The sequence below is a fragment of the Dromiciops gliroides genome, chromosome 2, assembly GCF_019393635.1.
Source record: "Dromiciops gliroides isolate mDroGli1 chromosome 2, mDroGli1.pri, whole genome shotgun sequence".
NCBI lineage: Eukaryota > Metazoa > Chordata > Mammalia > Microbiotheria > Microbiotheriidae > Dromiciops > Dromiciops gliroides.
This window is the reverse complement of record NC_057862.1, coordinates 556,639,881-556,653,970: the sequence shown is the minus strand read 5'-3', so window position 1 is coordinate 556,653,970 and position 14,090 is coordinate 556,639,881. Positions and strand designations below refer to the sequence as shown.

Below are 14,090 nucleotides of genomic sequence, written 5' to 3'. Positions count from 1 at the left end.
TTTTTCTCCTTGTTACAGCCCCAGGTTGGGACACTGATTCAGATTAAGGTCCTATTCCCTCCAACAATCACTATATGGAGCTGCCCAGACCTTCTCTTTCTCTTAGTCATGGATGGGATGACTGAGCCCAGACTCTACCCTCTAAAATAGTTTTAGATGGGGTAACCACATTCAGGTCCTTCCCATTTCTTAGTCATCAATGAGTTGGAGGAGCAAGGAATCTAGGTATCTTAGAAAGGGACCCTCTGGCAGAGATCCTTTACATTTTTACCTCTTCTACAGTTCTGTAGTTCTAGATAGGGATACATAAGGACAAAAGGTCCCACTCTTGGTCCTGGCTCAGATCTAGGATTTCCAGAATGTTCCTTTGTTGTGGCATCTTTTTTTTTTTGGGGGGGGGGAGGAAGTTAGTGATGACCTCACTGGGGCTTCTCTTAGTTTATCTCTCTCATTTGTCAATCCTGTGTTTGCTATTTTACATTGTTTCTGAGAGAAAGGGAAGTAGAAGGGATCAAACATTTATTAAATTCCCACTTTGTGCCAGATACTACTAAGTGCTTTACAAATATCCTTTAAGAGAACCATTCTCATTGTCATCATTGTCTTTTCCCAAGTTATTACTCAGTTGTCTGATGAAATGCTTTATTACTGAAAAGTAACAGTTTCTGTTGCATCCATTTTGTGCCACCAACTAATGGCTGATCTCATCATCCATTAAATCATCTGTACACAAATGTCCTTTCAGGACCCTTAAAAACATGGCATAAAAGTTTGTACAATCAAACTCTCTCTTCATCAATCTTATAGAAGATCTGCAGAGAGAACCTAATAATAGCTGATATATCAGTCTGCACACATTATTTCATTTGATCCTTATAATAAGTCTGTAAGTTCTATTTGTTTGTATACATATATATACACACACATATATATACACATATATATGTATGTGTGTATACACATACACACATGTGAAAATAGATGACAAAACTGAGTCCCAGAGAGGCTATGGCTCTTGCCCATGGTCATATAGTGAGTAAGTGTTGGAATTAGGATTAACAGAATTACAGAATCTAATGCCAGGAATGAACTTTAGGATCCATCTAGCCCAAGGCATACCTGATAAAACAATCCCTTTTGTGCCAGTGCTGACAGGTTATCCTTGAAAACTTCAAGGTCTTCCAGACTCCAGGGCTGGTGCTCTATCCATGGTGTCACCTTGCTGCTTACATAATATTTAGCACAGGTTTTATTTAACATGACAAAAACTGCAAAACAGAAAAGACTTAAACCTACCCATAAAGAGTCAAGACAACTCTTCTTCCCTTCCAGGGGTTTAGATTTATTTCTAAGATTTTTTTTTATCTCTAGAAATCTTGGTCCAGAAACACTAGCCATGACTCAACCAGCCATCCTTAGTGTGATGGTTTTGTGCCATTGAGTATTCAGGGCAATGTGAGTTCATACCTGGTTGAGGTGGTATCATTAATACCACAGACAAAGGCCTCATTTTTGTTAAACTTGTGGACAAGGAAGTAACCTTGACAGGAAGCTAACCTTTGTTGCCCTGGCCACACTCTACAATTGGATAGCTCTAACGATTAAACATTTTTTTCTTTATATTGGATTAAAAATTGTCCCACTGTAACTCTTGCCCATTGGTCTCAGCTCTAAGGTCAATAAAAATAATTTGTATTCCACATGTTAGTCCTTCAAATATTGGGAAACTATTACATTTCTTCTATGCTTCTTGGGCTAATCGTCCCAAATTCCTGAGACTGAGTATCAAATGGCATGATTTTGAGCCTCCTGGCTATTTCAATTGCCACCTTAAGAACCCCCTTCAACTTGCCAATTTCCTTCCTAAAATGTGGTCCTCAGAGTAATTGCATTTTGTTTAAATACAGGAATCTTTTCAAGATTTATTGACATGGATAGAATTATTTACCCTTACACTAAATGGCCACATATCAGTACTTTTTATTTTTGTCTCCTTTATTATCAACCCATCATTACTTGCTATAGTCAATATGCAGAGCCTGCCTATAGCTTTATTGCACACTTGGATTTTTTTCCTCTAATGTATTGTGTGCTTAGAAAAAGAAATCCAAATTCATCAGATGTTAAAATTATATATAAAACAATAGTAAATAGGTTCTGAGTGAGGGTCAGAGGGTTTCTGTTTAAAAAAGTGGGGCAGCTAGGTGGCACAGTGGATAGAGCACCGACTCTGGAGTCAGAAGGACCTGAGTTCAAATCTGGCCTCAGACACTTGACATGTACTAGCTGTATGACCCTGGGCAAGTCACTTAACCCCAATTGCCTCACCCCGCCCCCAAAAAGGTAATTAAGATATATTAAGAGGTCTTGATGACACATCACAAAAAATTCTCAGAGGACTTTTGGGGGGCTTTATTCTTGGTTCTCTACATCTAACTGGTCCCAAACTACCCATTGTACCTACCCACCCTGGAGATCTTGGGACATATTGTTATCTTCCCAGCCACTGTAAATTGCTATTTTGAAGAATCCCATCCAGATCAGATACAATACCTCCTTACTTTCTACTTCTCCCAGTGAGAAAGTAATCAAAGCAATACTACCATGGCTTCATGCATAAAAATCTTATCTCCCTATCCAGATAGTCCATGAAAAGAGTAAGAAAATGAACTAACCTTTGACTCTGGCCATCATTCCTGTGACTCCCTGGATAAAAACTCCCTTTTCCATCCACCACTTTTCCAAATATTTTTGCTTCTTAGTAGTTTTTCAGTTGGTCTGATTCTTCATGACCTCATCTGATTTTTTTCTTGGCAAGTATAATGGAGTGGCTTGCCATTTCCTTCTCCAACTCATTTTACAAAGGAGGAAACTGAGGTAAGCAGGGCTGCCATAGCTAGTTCAGAGTCACACAAGTCAGATAAGTAAGTGTCTGAGGTTGGATTTGAACTCAGGAAGATGAGGCCCCTATTAGAATGTAACATTCTAGAGGGCAGAGATTATTTCGTTCTTGTATTCCCACAGTACCTGAAAAATAGTAGATGCTTAAAATGACTAATACTTTTTCGTTCATTCATTCTGAACTGTGTTCCTGGTGAATTAAAGTGTCAGATAGATGGATTCCTAACAGGTGATGTGTTAGAATACTTCTGTTTCCTCTCCCCTCCATGTTAGGCATACAGTTGGCACATAAATACTTTGAACTATATTGTTCAATTCTGTCCATATCTTTCAGGCAATGCTTATTTAAAACAACTTAGTTCCAATGACTACATCCACTTGAAAGGCATAGAACCACAAATCTGGAAAATTTAGCTCCATTTCTAGCCCCAATTTTGCCATTAAATAATTCACTATGTGTCTTTGACAAGTTAGTAAACTTTTCAGAATCACACACTCCCAAAGTTGGAAGAGACCTCAGAAGCCATGTTGATCCAACTAATTCCGAAACAAGAATCCTCTCTACACTACACATGCAACAAAGTCTTGCAGTCTACAGTGTCAGTTTCTTTACCTGCAAAATGTCGAGTTTGGACTGTATAAGTCCTAAGGTTCCATCTAGTGTTAACACTTCCTGAACTTCCCTGCCCTCTTCATTCAGATGCTTCATCTCTCTCAATTAGTCTGTATGAATAAGGTTTTACTATCCATGAAATAATTTGCTACTTCTGACATATACATTTTGAGAGTGATTTTAAATTATTAAATTATACATGGATAGTGTGGGTAGGAACAGCCTGTTAAATGGATGTAAAGCATAGTCTAGGCTACTTTGACTTAAGTTGTCTTACATGTAAGTATGTGACTTAAGTACATACACATATATGTATACACACATATATATTTGTATATATACATATTTATATACAAAATATCTCATAAGTAGAAACAACTAGGGTGGTGTGATTGGAGCTTTGCTCCAGGGCACCAAAATGAAAAGGATGCTAGCAGCACTTGTACTCTATTGGCAGGTAAAACAATTGAATTTAGCAAGAATAATTATCCCTAGTAGCCTCACCCATACTCTTTCTCAGTCAGGTTCTTCCTTCCTTCCTCTACCAGTGGCTGTGTCATCAGAAGTAGCTTTGAGTTATCTCGAGGTGTCTGTTTCCCTTTAATGGTCCAGAGTGCAGGGTATATCTCTACATGGGGCCTTATATTTCAAGGTCTGAGGTCTCTTCCATGATGCTCACTAACCCCTAACTGAATCTGTCTTTGTCTTAGGTGGAAGAATTGATAGTTATGTCCTGGTCACAAGAAAATATTTTCTTGATGAATTGGTTATGCTATAGTTTCAACAAGATCTTTTCATTTGTCTTTAAGCATATCTCTGAAGTCAGCTAGAAAAATGTTTTTTAATATTCAGTATTATTTTAAATAAGAGCAATTACAATATAAGATATGGTACTTTGAGTCAAGCAGCCATTTTTACTTCAGCATATCACTTGTTAAATTCTGCTATATCAAATGAGCTCATACAATGTCAGAGTTAGAAAGGACTTTAGAGATTATCTAGTACCATTTGGAGGATGAGAAAACTAAGGCCAAGAAGAGGGAAATGATTTGGTTCTACTTTATCTAGTTAGTAAATTTTAAAAGATATTTTCTTTCCATTAATAGCTATCTTCTTGTCACCAGGTGTATGTCAAACATATAAAAGAACTAAATAAATACTCTTCTCCTTTCCTTTTGGAAAATGTAAGAAGAGATATTTGATGGGTTGTGGGGGTATTTTTCCAGTCTAGCTTTTTGCTGACCTTAAGAAAGGCTGGTATTAAGCTTGACATATGGTATTGTCACATTCAATTTCATCAACTTTGTGTGTGTGTGTTTGCCAAAACAAACAAGCTCTTGTCTACACTGAGCATGAAGAAACAAGTCTTTTGGCAGTGTTTGGGCAAGCTTTTTGTAGGAACTTAAATTTTGGCCCTGTGTGTACTACTGCTGAAATCTTACTAAAGGTGAGGTCAGGCCAATCTAGGATTCGATGAGGGAGGTGGGGAAGGAAAGGATTATTTCATTCCTACAGTAATGAATTATGGGATTTTTGAGGGGAGTGAGTGCTTAATTTATTCAAAAGGACAGAGATAAAACATTGTATTTCAAGTCATTCCACTTATGTGGAAATACATGAACCTAGATGAGAAAGCACAGAAGAAAACATTTGAGTAGGGATCAAAGGAGGGAGAAACAGACAATACTGTGGTAAAAATAAACTAGATAGGGAGCAGCTAGGTGGTGCAGTGGATAAAGCACCAGCCCTGGATTCAGGAGGACCTAAGTTCAAATCCAACCTCAGACACTTGACGCTTACTAGCTGTGTGACCCTGAGCAAGTCACTTAACCCTCATTGCCCTACCAAAAAAAAAAAGTTAAAATATACTAGATAGAGAAAGGGAGGAGGAGAATTTCTACAATTTGAGATGGAAGTAAAAAACTTGGGAAGAAATGGTTATACCATCTTAGAGTTGATGATAAATTAGGAGAAAGTTGGACATAGTTTGTCAGTGTCCTTGATTTTAGGAGAGTAGATTTTAAAGAACCCAGATACAAAGCAGGTAGGATCCCATGGTCCTGGACTCTAAAAGCACCAAAGATATAACCCATGGCTTGGAATTGAAGGTGTGGATCTACCTGAATAAGATTCAGTTTTGTGGGCTTTCTCTTAAAGAAAAATCTCTCTTGGCTTATGCCCTGACCCAAAGATTTTCCTGGGAATATTAGAATTTGACCAGTTTTGCTGAGAAGTTTGAGAATCAAACAGGGGCCAGGTCTGAGGACTTAGAAAGATACAGAATCATGATATAAAGGAGCACACGTAGACCTTGCCCTTCACTGTACTGTGAATTGTGTGAACTGAGTGGGTTTAGGGGAGGCATGGTGAAGCTCTATAGGTTTTTTTCCTTTCAGGGACAAGGATCTCACATTTAAAATACTAACAGTTATAATGATGTTTATAACTATCTCAAAACTGTGCTATTCTTTCCATCTTTTTCTTCCTGTTCTACCACTCTGTCATACTGATGCAGAGTAGAAGAAAATCTCATTGAACTTAGGACTATTTTCTGTTTTTCTGTGTTTCATGGGAGCACAATGGCCAAAGAATCAACAAGAGACTAGTCTACTGTTGCTGAATATCTCTAGACTTAACTAGGCTTATTCTTGGAAGGCAGACATGTAGCTTGTTGGACACATAATCGTGCACATACTAGATGCTTAGTAAGTATAGAGTTGAGATCATTGCTACTCATTAAGGCACATGTAGACCATTGTGGTATGAATGTAGAATATACATTTTTCTATTGTGGAGTTGAAGTGAGAATTTTGAGGATCTGCATTGGTTTATATTCTGTAACATTTATGGAAAGGGTCATGCTTCATTCTTTTGGTTAGATGGAATGCTTAATGGGAAAGTGCTGCCCCCTTATCAGGCTACTTGTAGTCTCTGGACATAATTTTAGCCAATCCTTTAAGATGTGTGTTTGTGCACATGTGCGCGTGTGCATGGGAGAGCACGTGCATGGGGGAGTGGGGTAGGGATTAAGGGTGGCCATGGACTTCACCTTACCTTCAAAAAGAAACTATGGTTAAATACATGCTGTTAAATAGCAAACTGCCTTCTTCCTCTTTATTTTCTTGAGTTTATGAATTCCTGATTCTTAGTTTCCTGGATATTATCTTTCTGTTAATGCAAGTTTCCATTCTAGACATTAGGGACATAAAGCAGAAAAGCCAAATATTTCCTGAACATATTTAAGGAGTAACTAAGTGGAAGCATGGATTGGGTACAGTGGATAGAGCACAAGACATGGAGTCAGGAAGACCTATAGGTTGAATCCTGCCATGGACACTTACTAACTGTGTGACCTTGGGTAAGTCAATTTGCTTCTCTATGCTTCTATTTCCTCTTTGATAAAATGGGGATAATAGCTACCTTAAGGGTTGTAGTGAGGATCAAATGAGTTAAGATACAGAAAGCACTTTTTGATCCTTAAAGTGCTATATTATTGTTAGTTATTACCATTCCTGACCTGGAGTTTATAATCTAGTAGTTGAATGAAATATATACAGTACACAGACACTATAATAAAAGTCAGCAAGTGATTAAATTCACATGTGAAATCAGACAGAAATTCAAGGAAAAAGGTATCATTTCTATAATGGATGATCAGGGAAGGAAGTCATATCTAAAGTGGGTCTTATTAATAGGCAGGAACATTAGTAGGCAGAAAATGGGGTGGGCAAGCCTGTTCTAGGCATGGGGGGCATCATATGCAAAGGCAAGAGTTAGGAAAGGGAAGGATGAGATTAAAGATCAGTGAGTGACATGGATTGACTAGTGTAGAGTCACAGAGTAATTCTGGAAAGGAAAATTACAGCCACATTGTAGAGGTCCTTGAATGCTAGGAGATAATATTTTTTTTTTCAGTAGGTAATAGGAAGCCACTGAATCTTTTTTAATGAACTCAATTATACTGTGGCACTATCTATGTTTTGTTTTCCTGAATTTGCCATACCAGATGTCTCCCCTGGCATTGAAATGACTAACAATTATCGAATTGTTTTAAGATGAAATAGAAAAAGAATAAATGCAAAGTAATACATTTGGGATAAAAAAAATTGCCAAAGGACAATAGGGGATAGAACTTATTTGATAGGAGTTTGCATGAAAATTAGTTGAACAAAAGTTTAATATAAGGCAGGAGTAGCATATACCTACTCAAAAAAGTACACATAATCTGGGACTGCATATCATAGGACTGTGATAAATCTCTTTTGATCAAACTATATCTGGATTATTGTGTACAATTTCATCATGAAATTTTAAAAGGAAGAGTGATAAAGTAGAATGCATCTAGAAGACACTGACCTGTATGCTAAGGGTACTTGAGACTCTTTCATACAAGGAACAGTTGAAGAAACTCCACATACATGACCTGAGAACAAAACCGAGTGAAACATGACCTTAGGATCACAGGTTTAGCAATAAATAGGATCATAGAAGCCATCTAGCACAACCCTGTTATTTTACAAGTGAAAGGTGTAGGCACAGAAACATAGAATAATTTGCCCAAGGTCACAAAGGTACTAAATGGCAGGGATAGAATTTTAAACTGTGACCTCTGAGTCAAAATCCATTGTTCTTTCTACTCTACCATTTTGCTCTCAAATATTGGAATTGCTGATGAGTAGAAGGAGGAGGCAGATAGTTGCCAGAATGCCAAGCCTGGAGTCAGGAAGACCTGAGTTCAAGTCTGGCCTCAGACACTTATTAGCTGTGTGGCTAAGAGAAAATAATTTAACCCTGTTTGCTTCAGTTTCCTCATCCATACAATGAGCCAGAGAAGAAAATGGCAAACAATTGCAGTATAATTAATTGCCAAGAAAACCTCAAATTGGGTCAGGAAAAGTCTGACATGACTGAAAAACTGTAGAACACAAGAAGGAGCAGAAATGTTCTGTGTTGTTCCAAATGGGAAAATTAGGACCAAAGCATGGGAATGATTAGGAATTAGATTACAGTTTACTGTAAGAGGTTTCCTAAATATTAGAAATATTGAAAAATTGAATGAGCTGACTCAGAGGTTTGGTTCCGAGATAATCTTCACTGACAGTATTATAGTGAGGACTGCATGACAATTAAGTGAAAGAATTTTCACTTTTTGTATGGGAAGTTTGACTACATGACATTTGAGATAACTCCTAACTCAATTCTACAATTCTATGATGAAAATGAGAATTTAAAATAATTTCTGAAAATTGATTTAATCATATATTTTCCAAAATTAAATTCAAATTCAAAAGCCTTATTTGCCTCAGCATTACACTAGGTGCTAGACAGAGATAAAAATGGGGCAGCTAGGTGGTGTAGTGGATAGAGCACCGACCCTGGATTCAGGAGGACCTGAGTTCAAATTTGGCCTCAGACACTTAACACTTACTAACTGTGTGACCCTGGGCAAATCACTTAACCCCAATTGCCTCACCAAAAAGAAAAAATGAGGCAGTTTCTTCATGGAATTACATATAAATGAGAGTGAAGAAGGGGGAAACACATAGATAATAAAATATAAATTCCTAGGAACACCTTATATTTTTAGATTACCATCTATTCATTGATTGATTGACATGGGATGTAATGAATGGAAATGCATTTAAAATATTATTTTGAGTAGCTTGAAAAATGGAAGGTATCCTATAGTCATTATGATTATTTGGTAACCATCGACTGGTTACACCTAGGGCAGATGAGAGATCCAAGGGTAATTTCCTCATTGGTAGGGGAAGGAGAGAAGCCTTTGGAAGACATTTTTTGGGTAAGTATGGTGAAGAGACCTGTTTACAGCATCGCCAAAATCTCTATGTTGCCTTTCCCTTGAATGGTCCTATGCAATCTGGCCAAATTAATGTTTCATGGGCTCACTACATACATTGGATGAGGCAGCTTTTCCAAAAGCTATGACCACATTCACTACTCACTGGCTCAGTGAAGTAGCCCAGAAAGATGGAACAAATGAGATCTGCCTTGAACTTTTTAATTAAATCTTTGGCATCCATGTCTTGAGGTTTGAGATCCCTTCCTTCTCAGATCCTCCTCCCAGGAGAGAGAATGCTGGCCCTTTCTCTAGAGCTCTGACTGCAAAAGATATTAGGACTGAGTTTCTGGGTTCTGTTTATAAGTCTTCCTTTTGCAAGCTCCTCCCTTTACTCCACCCACATCAGGTAAGAACTCCTGGCCTGAGATAGTCTTTCCTTTCTCTGCTCTAGCTCTAGGGCAGAGTGTCTGGCCCTAAAATTCCAAGCAGAACGGAAATCTGATAAGCCTCCTCAGCCTTTCTTCTCAGGATAGGTGACATTAGCCATTTCCCTAGAATTCTGGTGCCAAGCCCAATGAGCAAGTAACAATAGAAGTAATTCCTGGGGAGTACTGGTTTTTTTTTTAATTTATCATTAAATGACCATCCATTAAATGACTGACCTGACTCGGATTACATGGGGTGGAAATGCTTTCAGGTGTTGTTTTGAGGTAGTTGAAATGCAAGGTGCCCCATGATCATTCTGATCTTTTGTCAACCATTTGGTGGGGCAGCTAATGAGAGAGATCCATGGCGTACTTTTTTCCACTGGGAAAAGAAAGGAAAGAAGGAAGGTGGAAGAGACCTCTGCAAAACTTTGGGAGCCTGCAGGGAAGAGTTCTATCCCCCCTAGCATTGCAAAATGCTCTTGGTCCTCTTTTCTAATGCAGGAAAATGGCCACTCTGTGTACAGGTGGGCTTATAGGTTTGACATCCTGTGCAAGGAGAAAGCAATGCTTTCCACATTTGCAGCCTGCTAGGCTCCTTACAGCCTCAGGGAACATGGAAGATTTTATCTTTCTGCTTACTGGATCTTCAAAGATGCCCACTTCCCACTCCTCCTTATCTCCCCCCTCCACTTCCCAGTAGTGCTTTCCTCAGGTGAAAGTTTTGGCCACCAAGACAATAAAGCTTGGACGAATCTTTCTTTGTTGTCAGACAGGTCTTGGGGCGCACTTCCAGCCCTGACACTCTTCAGTTCTTTAGGCAGGATGATATGAGATCTGTCTTCTTTTGAGGATCCAGAGATATATCCCTCTGGAAGCTCATGAGCATTTCTCTCAAGCCAGTGATAGGGAAGGTGATCTAGTCAGGGGACGCAGCTTTCCAAGGTGCCCTTCAGATCCTGGAGCATTGCTGGGGGTGCCTTGACCAAATCCTCCCGTACTTCTTTTCCTTTTCTTTTAAGGTCATCTACGGACTGTATTGCAGAAAGACCCACAATCCTAGCAGTCGTCAAATCGACAGGATTTCTGCTAGGAGCCCGGGCTGCAGGGAGCCAAACTTCTCAGACTCACAGCGACGACGAGGGTCAGCCTCCAGCCGGGTTCGCTCTCACTGGATAAGGATGTCTGTTCTTTCTTTCTTGGAAGCCTCGTCCACATACTTCCGAGAACAGTCCACTAGGGCTTGGGAGATGGCCTGCGGGAGAGCATAGATGTGGGAGACATGTCCCCCTCCTTTCACTGGGACCCGGATATCTCCTCCAGCAAAGCGCTCCTTGCCCAGCAGGAGGACTGGCTCCAACAGCTTGTGCTACAGGGTTGGAGGGGCCATCATCTCCAGTGGGCGCCCGTTTATCATGATCCCCCCGTTGCGTGTCTTGTAGCGGGCCACAGCGGTGGCCGTTGTCTTTGCTCTAAGACCTGGACGGACTGGATTGGCCCCTTGGCCAGCATGCTGCTGGTGGTCGGCACAGGCTCTGAGCCGGGTTGTTGGCGGAGCAGGAGGTGGCGGCGGCGGGGGCAGCGGTGCAACAGAAGCTGGAGTCAGTAGGGAGCTCCTCACTCTCCTGGGTTCGAGGCACGAAAGGTTTCCTGTACTTCGAATATCATGCCTTGCCAATTTTGGATTTCTTGTGCAAGTGTGGCCTTGCTCTCCTCAACTTCTACCGGGTTGTCCCTGCATGGCTTGTGCAGTTTGTGCAGGTGTAGATTTTCTTCACCCCCTAAGAATTGGGCCCTTTTCTCATATTCACACTGGAGGAACTGTCTAAAAGTTGAATGTGTCTTCTTTATACCTTGCCTCTCTCCTTCTCACACTGAGACAATTTCTGTTCTCCTAGTTTTAGCTCTCTTGGTCAAATGCCATTTAAAACTACCTGAGTAATAGAAGATCCCAGCTCCAAGAGACCTCTGATTTTCAGCCTAGTCCCTAATGTATATATACCATGGTTTGTTGTAGAATCTCTCATGGATGGATGGGTAAATGGATGGAAGGCTGGTTGGCTGGCTGGCTGCATGCTTAGGTGGTTGGTTGGTTGGATGCTTGGTTGTGTGTGTGGACCAATGGATTCATGTGCACATATATGTATACATGTATCTACATATAGAAAATCTCCCACATTTATACATATATGTGAGATTCGACACCACACATATTCCATATATATGATCTTTTACTCAGAGTAATCTATATATGGGATTCTTTTGACATATGTGTGTAGATGCACATAGAGACATATCTTTGTACATGTAAATATAGGTGAACATGTATTCATTAATGACCACACATGCTTATATATACAGTTGTGGTTACTATACATATCCTAAATGTATTGTTGGTTTTTTAAGCCACCTCAGTCTTATCTGGATCAACCTGATCCTCCTGGGGGATTTCTTGGCAACTATGCTGGACTGCTTTGCTCTTTCCTTGGCTTGACTTGTTGTGGTTGTTGTTAAAAAAAAAAAGAATATCTTATATTTCCAACTATATCCAAATAATTTATTTTTGAGCGTGTGATATTATATTCCCCCCAAAATAACTTTTTTTTTTTTGCAGGGCAATGAGGGTTAAATGACTTGCACGGGGTCACACAGCTAATAAGTGTCAAGTGTCTGAGGCCAGCTTTGAACTCAAGTCCTCCTGAATCCAGGGCTGGTGCTCTATCCCCTGCACCACCTAACTGCCCCTACAAAATTACTTATTAAAATAATTTGTTATTGTTTGTGTTTTTTTTTTACTTTTGAGTTCCTTAATTCTATTCCCCTCTTCCTCCTTGCCCTCATCCCACCCCCATGCCCCAACTCTAAGCAATCATATATAGGTTATGCATGTGCCCTGATGGAAAGTACTTCTCCTGTTGTAATTGTGTACCAGAGGACACATTAAAAAAAGCATGAAAGGGGGCAGCTAGGTGGCGCAGTGGATAAGGCACCAGCCTTGGATTCAGGAGGACCTGAGTTCAAACCCAGCCTCAGACACTTACTAGCTGTGTGACCCTGGGCAAGTCACTTAACCCCCATTGCCCTGAAAAAAAAAAGCAAAAGAAAAAAGAAAAAAAAAAGCATGAAAGACAGTAAGTGACAAAGCTTGCTTCAGGCTTTATTCAAACAACATAAGTTTATTCTCTTGAGCCAGATATTATACTTCATCATGAGTCCTTTGGGATTGTCTTCGGTCATGGTGTTGCTGAGAATAGCTCAGTTATTTGAAGTTCATCACAGAATATTGCTGTCACTGTGTGCAATGTTCTTCTGGTTCTGCTCACTTCCCTCAGCATCAGTTGATTTAAGTCTTGCCAGGCTTGGGTGAAATCATCCTGAATGTTGTCATTTCTCTTAGCAAATTCATATTCCATCATGATTCTGTGGCACAGCTTGTTTCATCATCCCTCAAGTGTTGAGCATGGCTTCAGTGTCCAGGTCTTATTCTGTGCAAAAAGGGTATTATAAACATTTTGGTCCCAATTTGTCTTATTCCATTTTTTCATGTCTTTGGGATTTCATCAAGCAGTGGTAATGCTGGAGCCAAGGGTAGGCCCAGTGGTATGGGCCTTTTTGGGGAGAGTTCCAAATTGGTCTCCAGAATGATTGGATCAGTCCACAGGTCCACCAACAGTGCATTAGTGTCCCTGTTTTCCCAATCCCCTCTAGCATTTTTCATTGTATTGTAAAACTAATTTTTAAAAGTTTTTTGGGGGGGTGAGGCAATTGGGGTTAAGTGACTTGCCCACAGAGCTAGTGTTAAGTGTCTGAGCCCAGGTACTCCTGAATCCAGGACCGGTGCTTTATCCACTATGCCACCTAGCTGCCGGTAAAGCTAATGTACAAGCAAATTTTAAACAAGCTTTGTGTTCCAACTTCTAGTCATGTCTGCTTTTCCTCTTTTTCTCTTTCCAGAGGCATTAGCAGGATGATATAAGATACCCAATGGATTTTTTTTGTGTGTGAGGCAATTGAGGTTAAGTGACTTGCCCAGGGTCACACAGCCAGTAAGTGTTAAGTGTCTGAGGCCAGGTTTGAACTCAGGTCCTCCTGAATCCAGGGCTGATGCTCCATCCACTGTGTCACCTAGCTGCCCCGCCCAATGCAATTTTTAAACAATTTCCCAATGTTTCAAAGATGTTTTCCCAATGCAATTTGAAATTCATTTTGTCTTCCTTGTAAGGTGCAGTGTCTCCTGTCATTTCCCCTGGCCCATGCCAGCAGCCTTTTCCAAGGGCAAGATTTGGTGATCCTTGTGCTGGGGGGCTAATGTACAGGAATCACAGAGGGTTCTGTGGTCTTCCACACA

The 14,090-nt window shown here is 40.0% G+C and overlaps 1 pseudogene; it reads right to left on the bottom strand.

Moving 5' to 3' along the window:
• Positions 1–10,811: 10,811 nt before the first annotated feature.
• LOC122739303 lies at positions 10,812–11,254 on the bottom strand (annotated as a pseudogene).
• Positions 11,255–14,090: the final 2,836 nt, after the last annotated feature.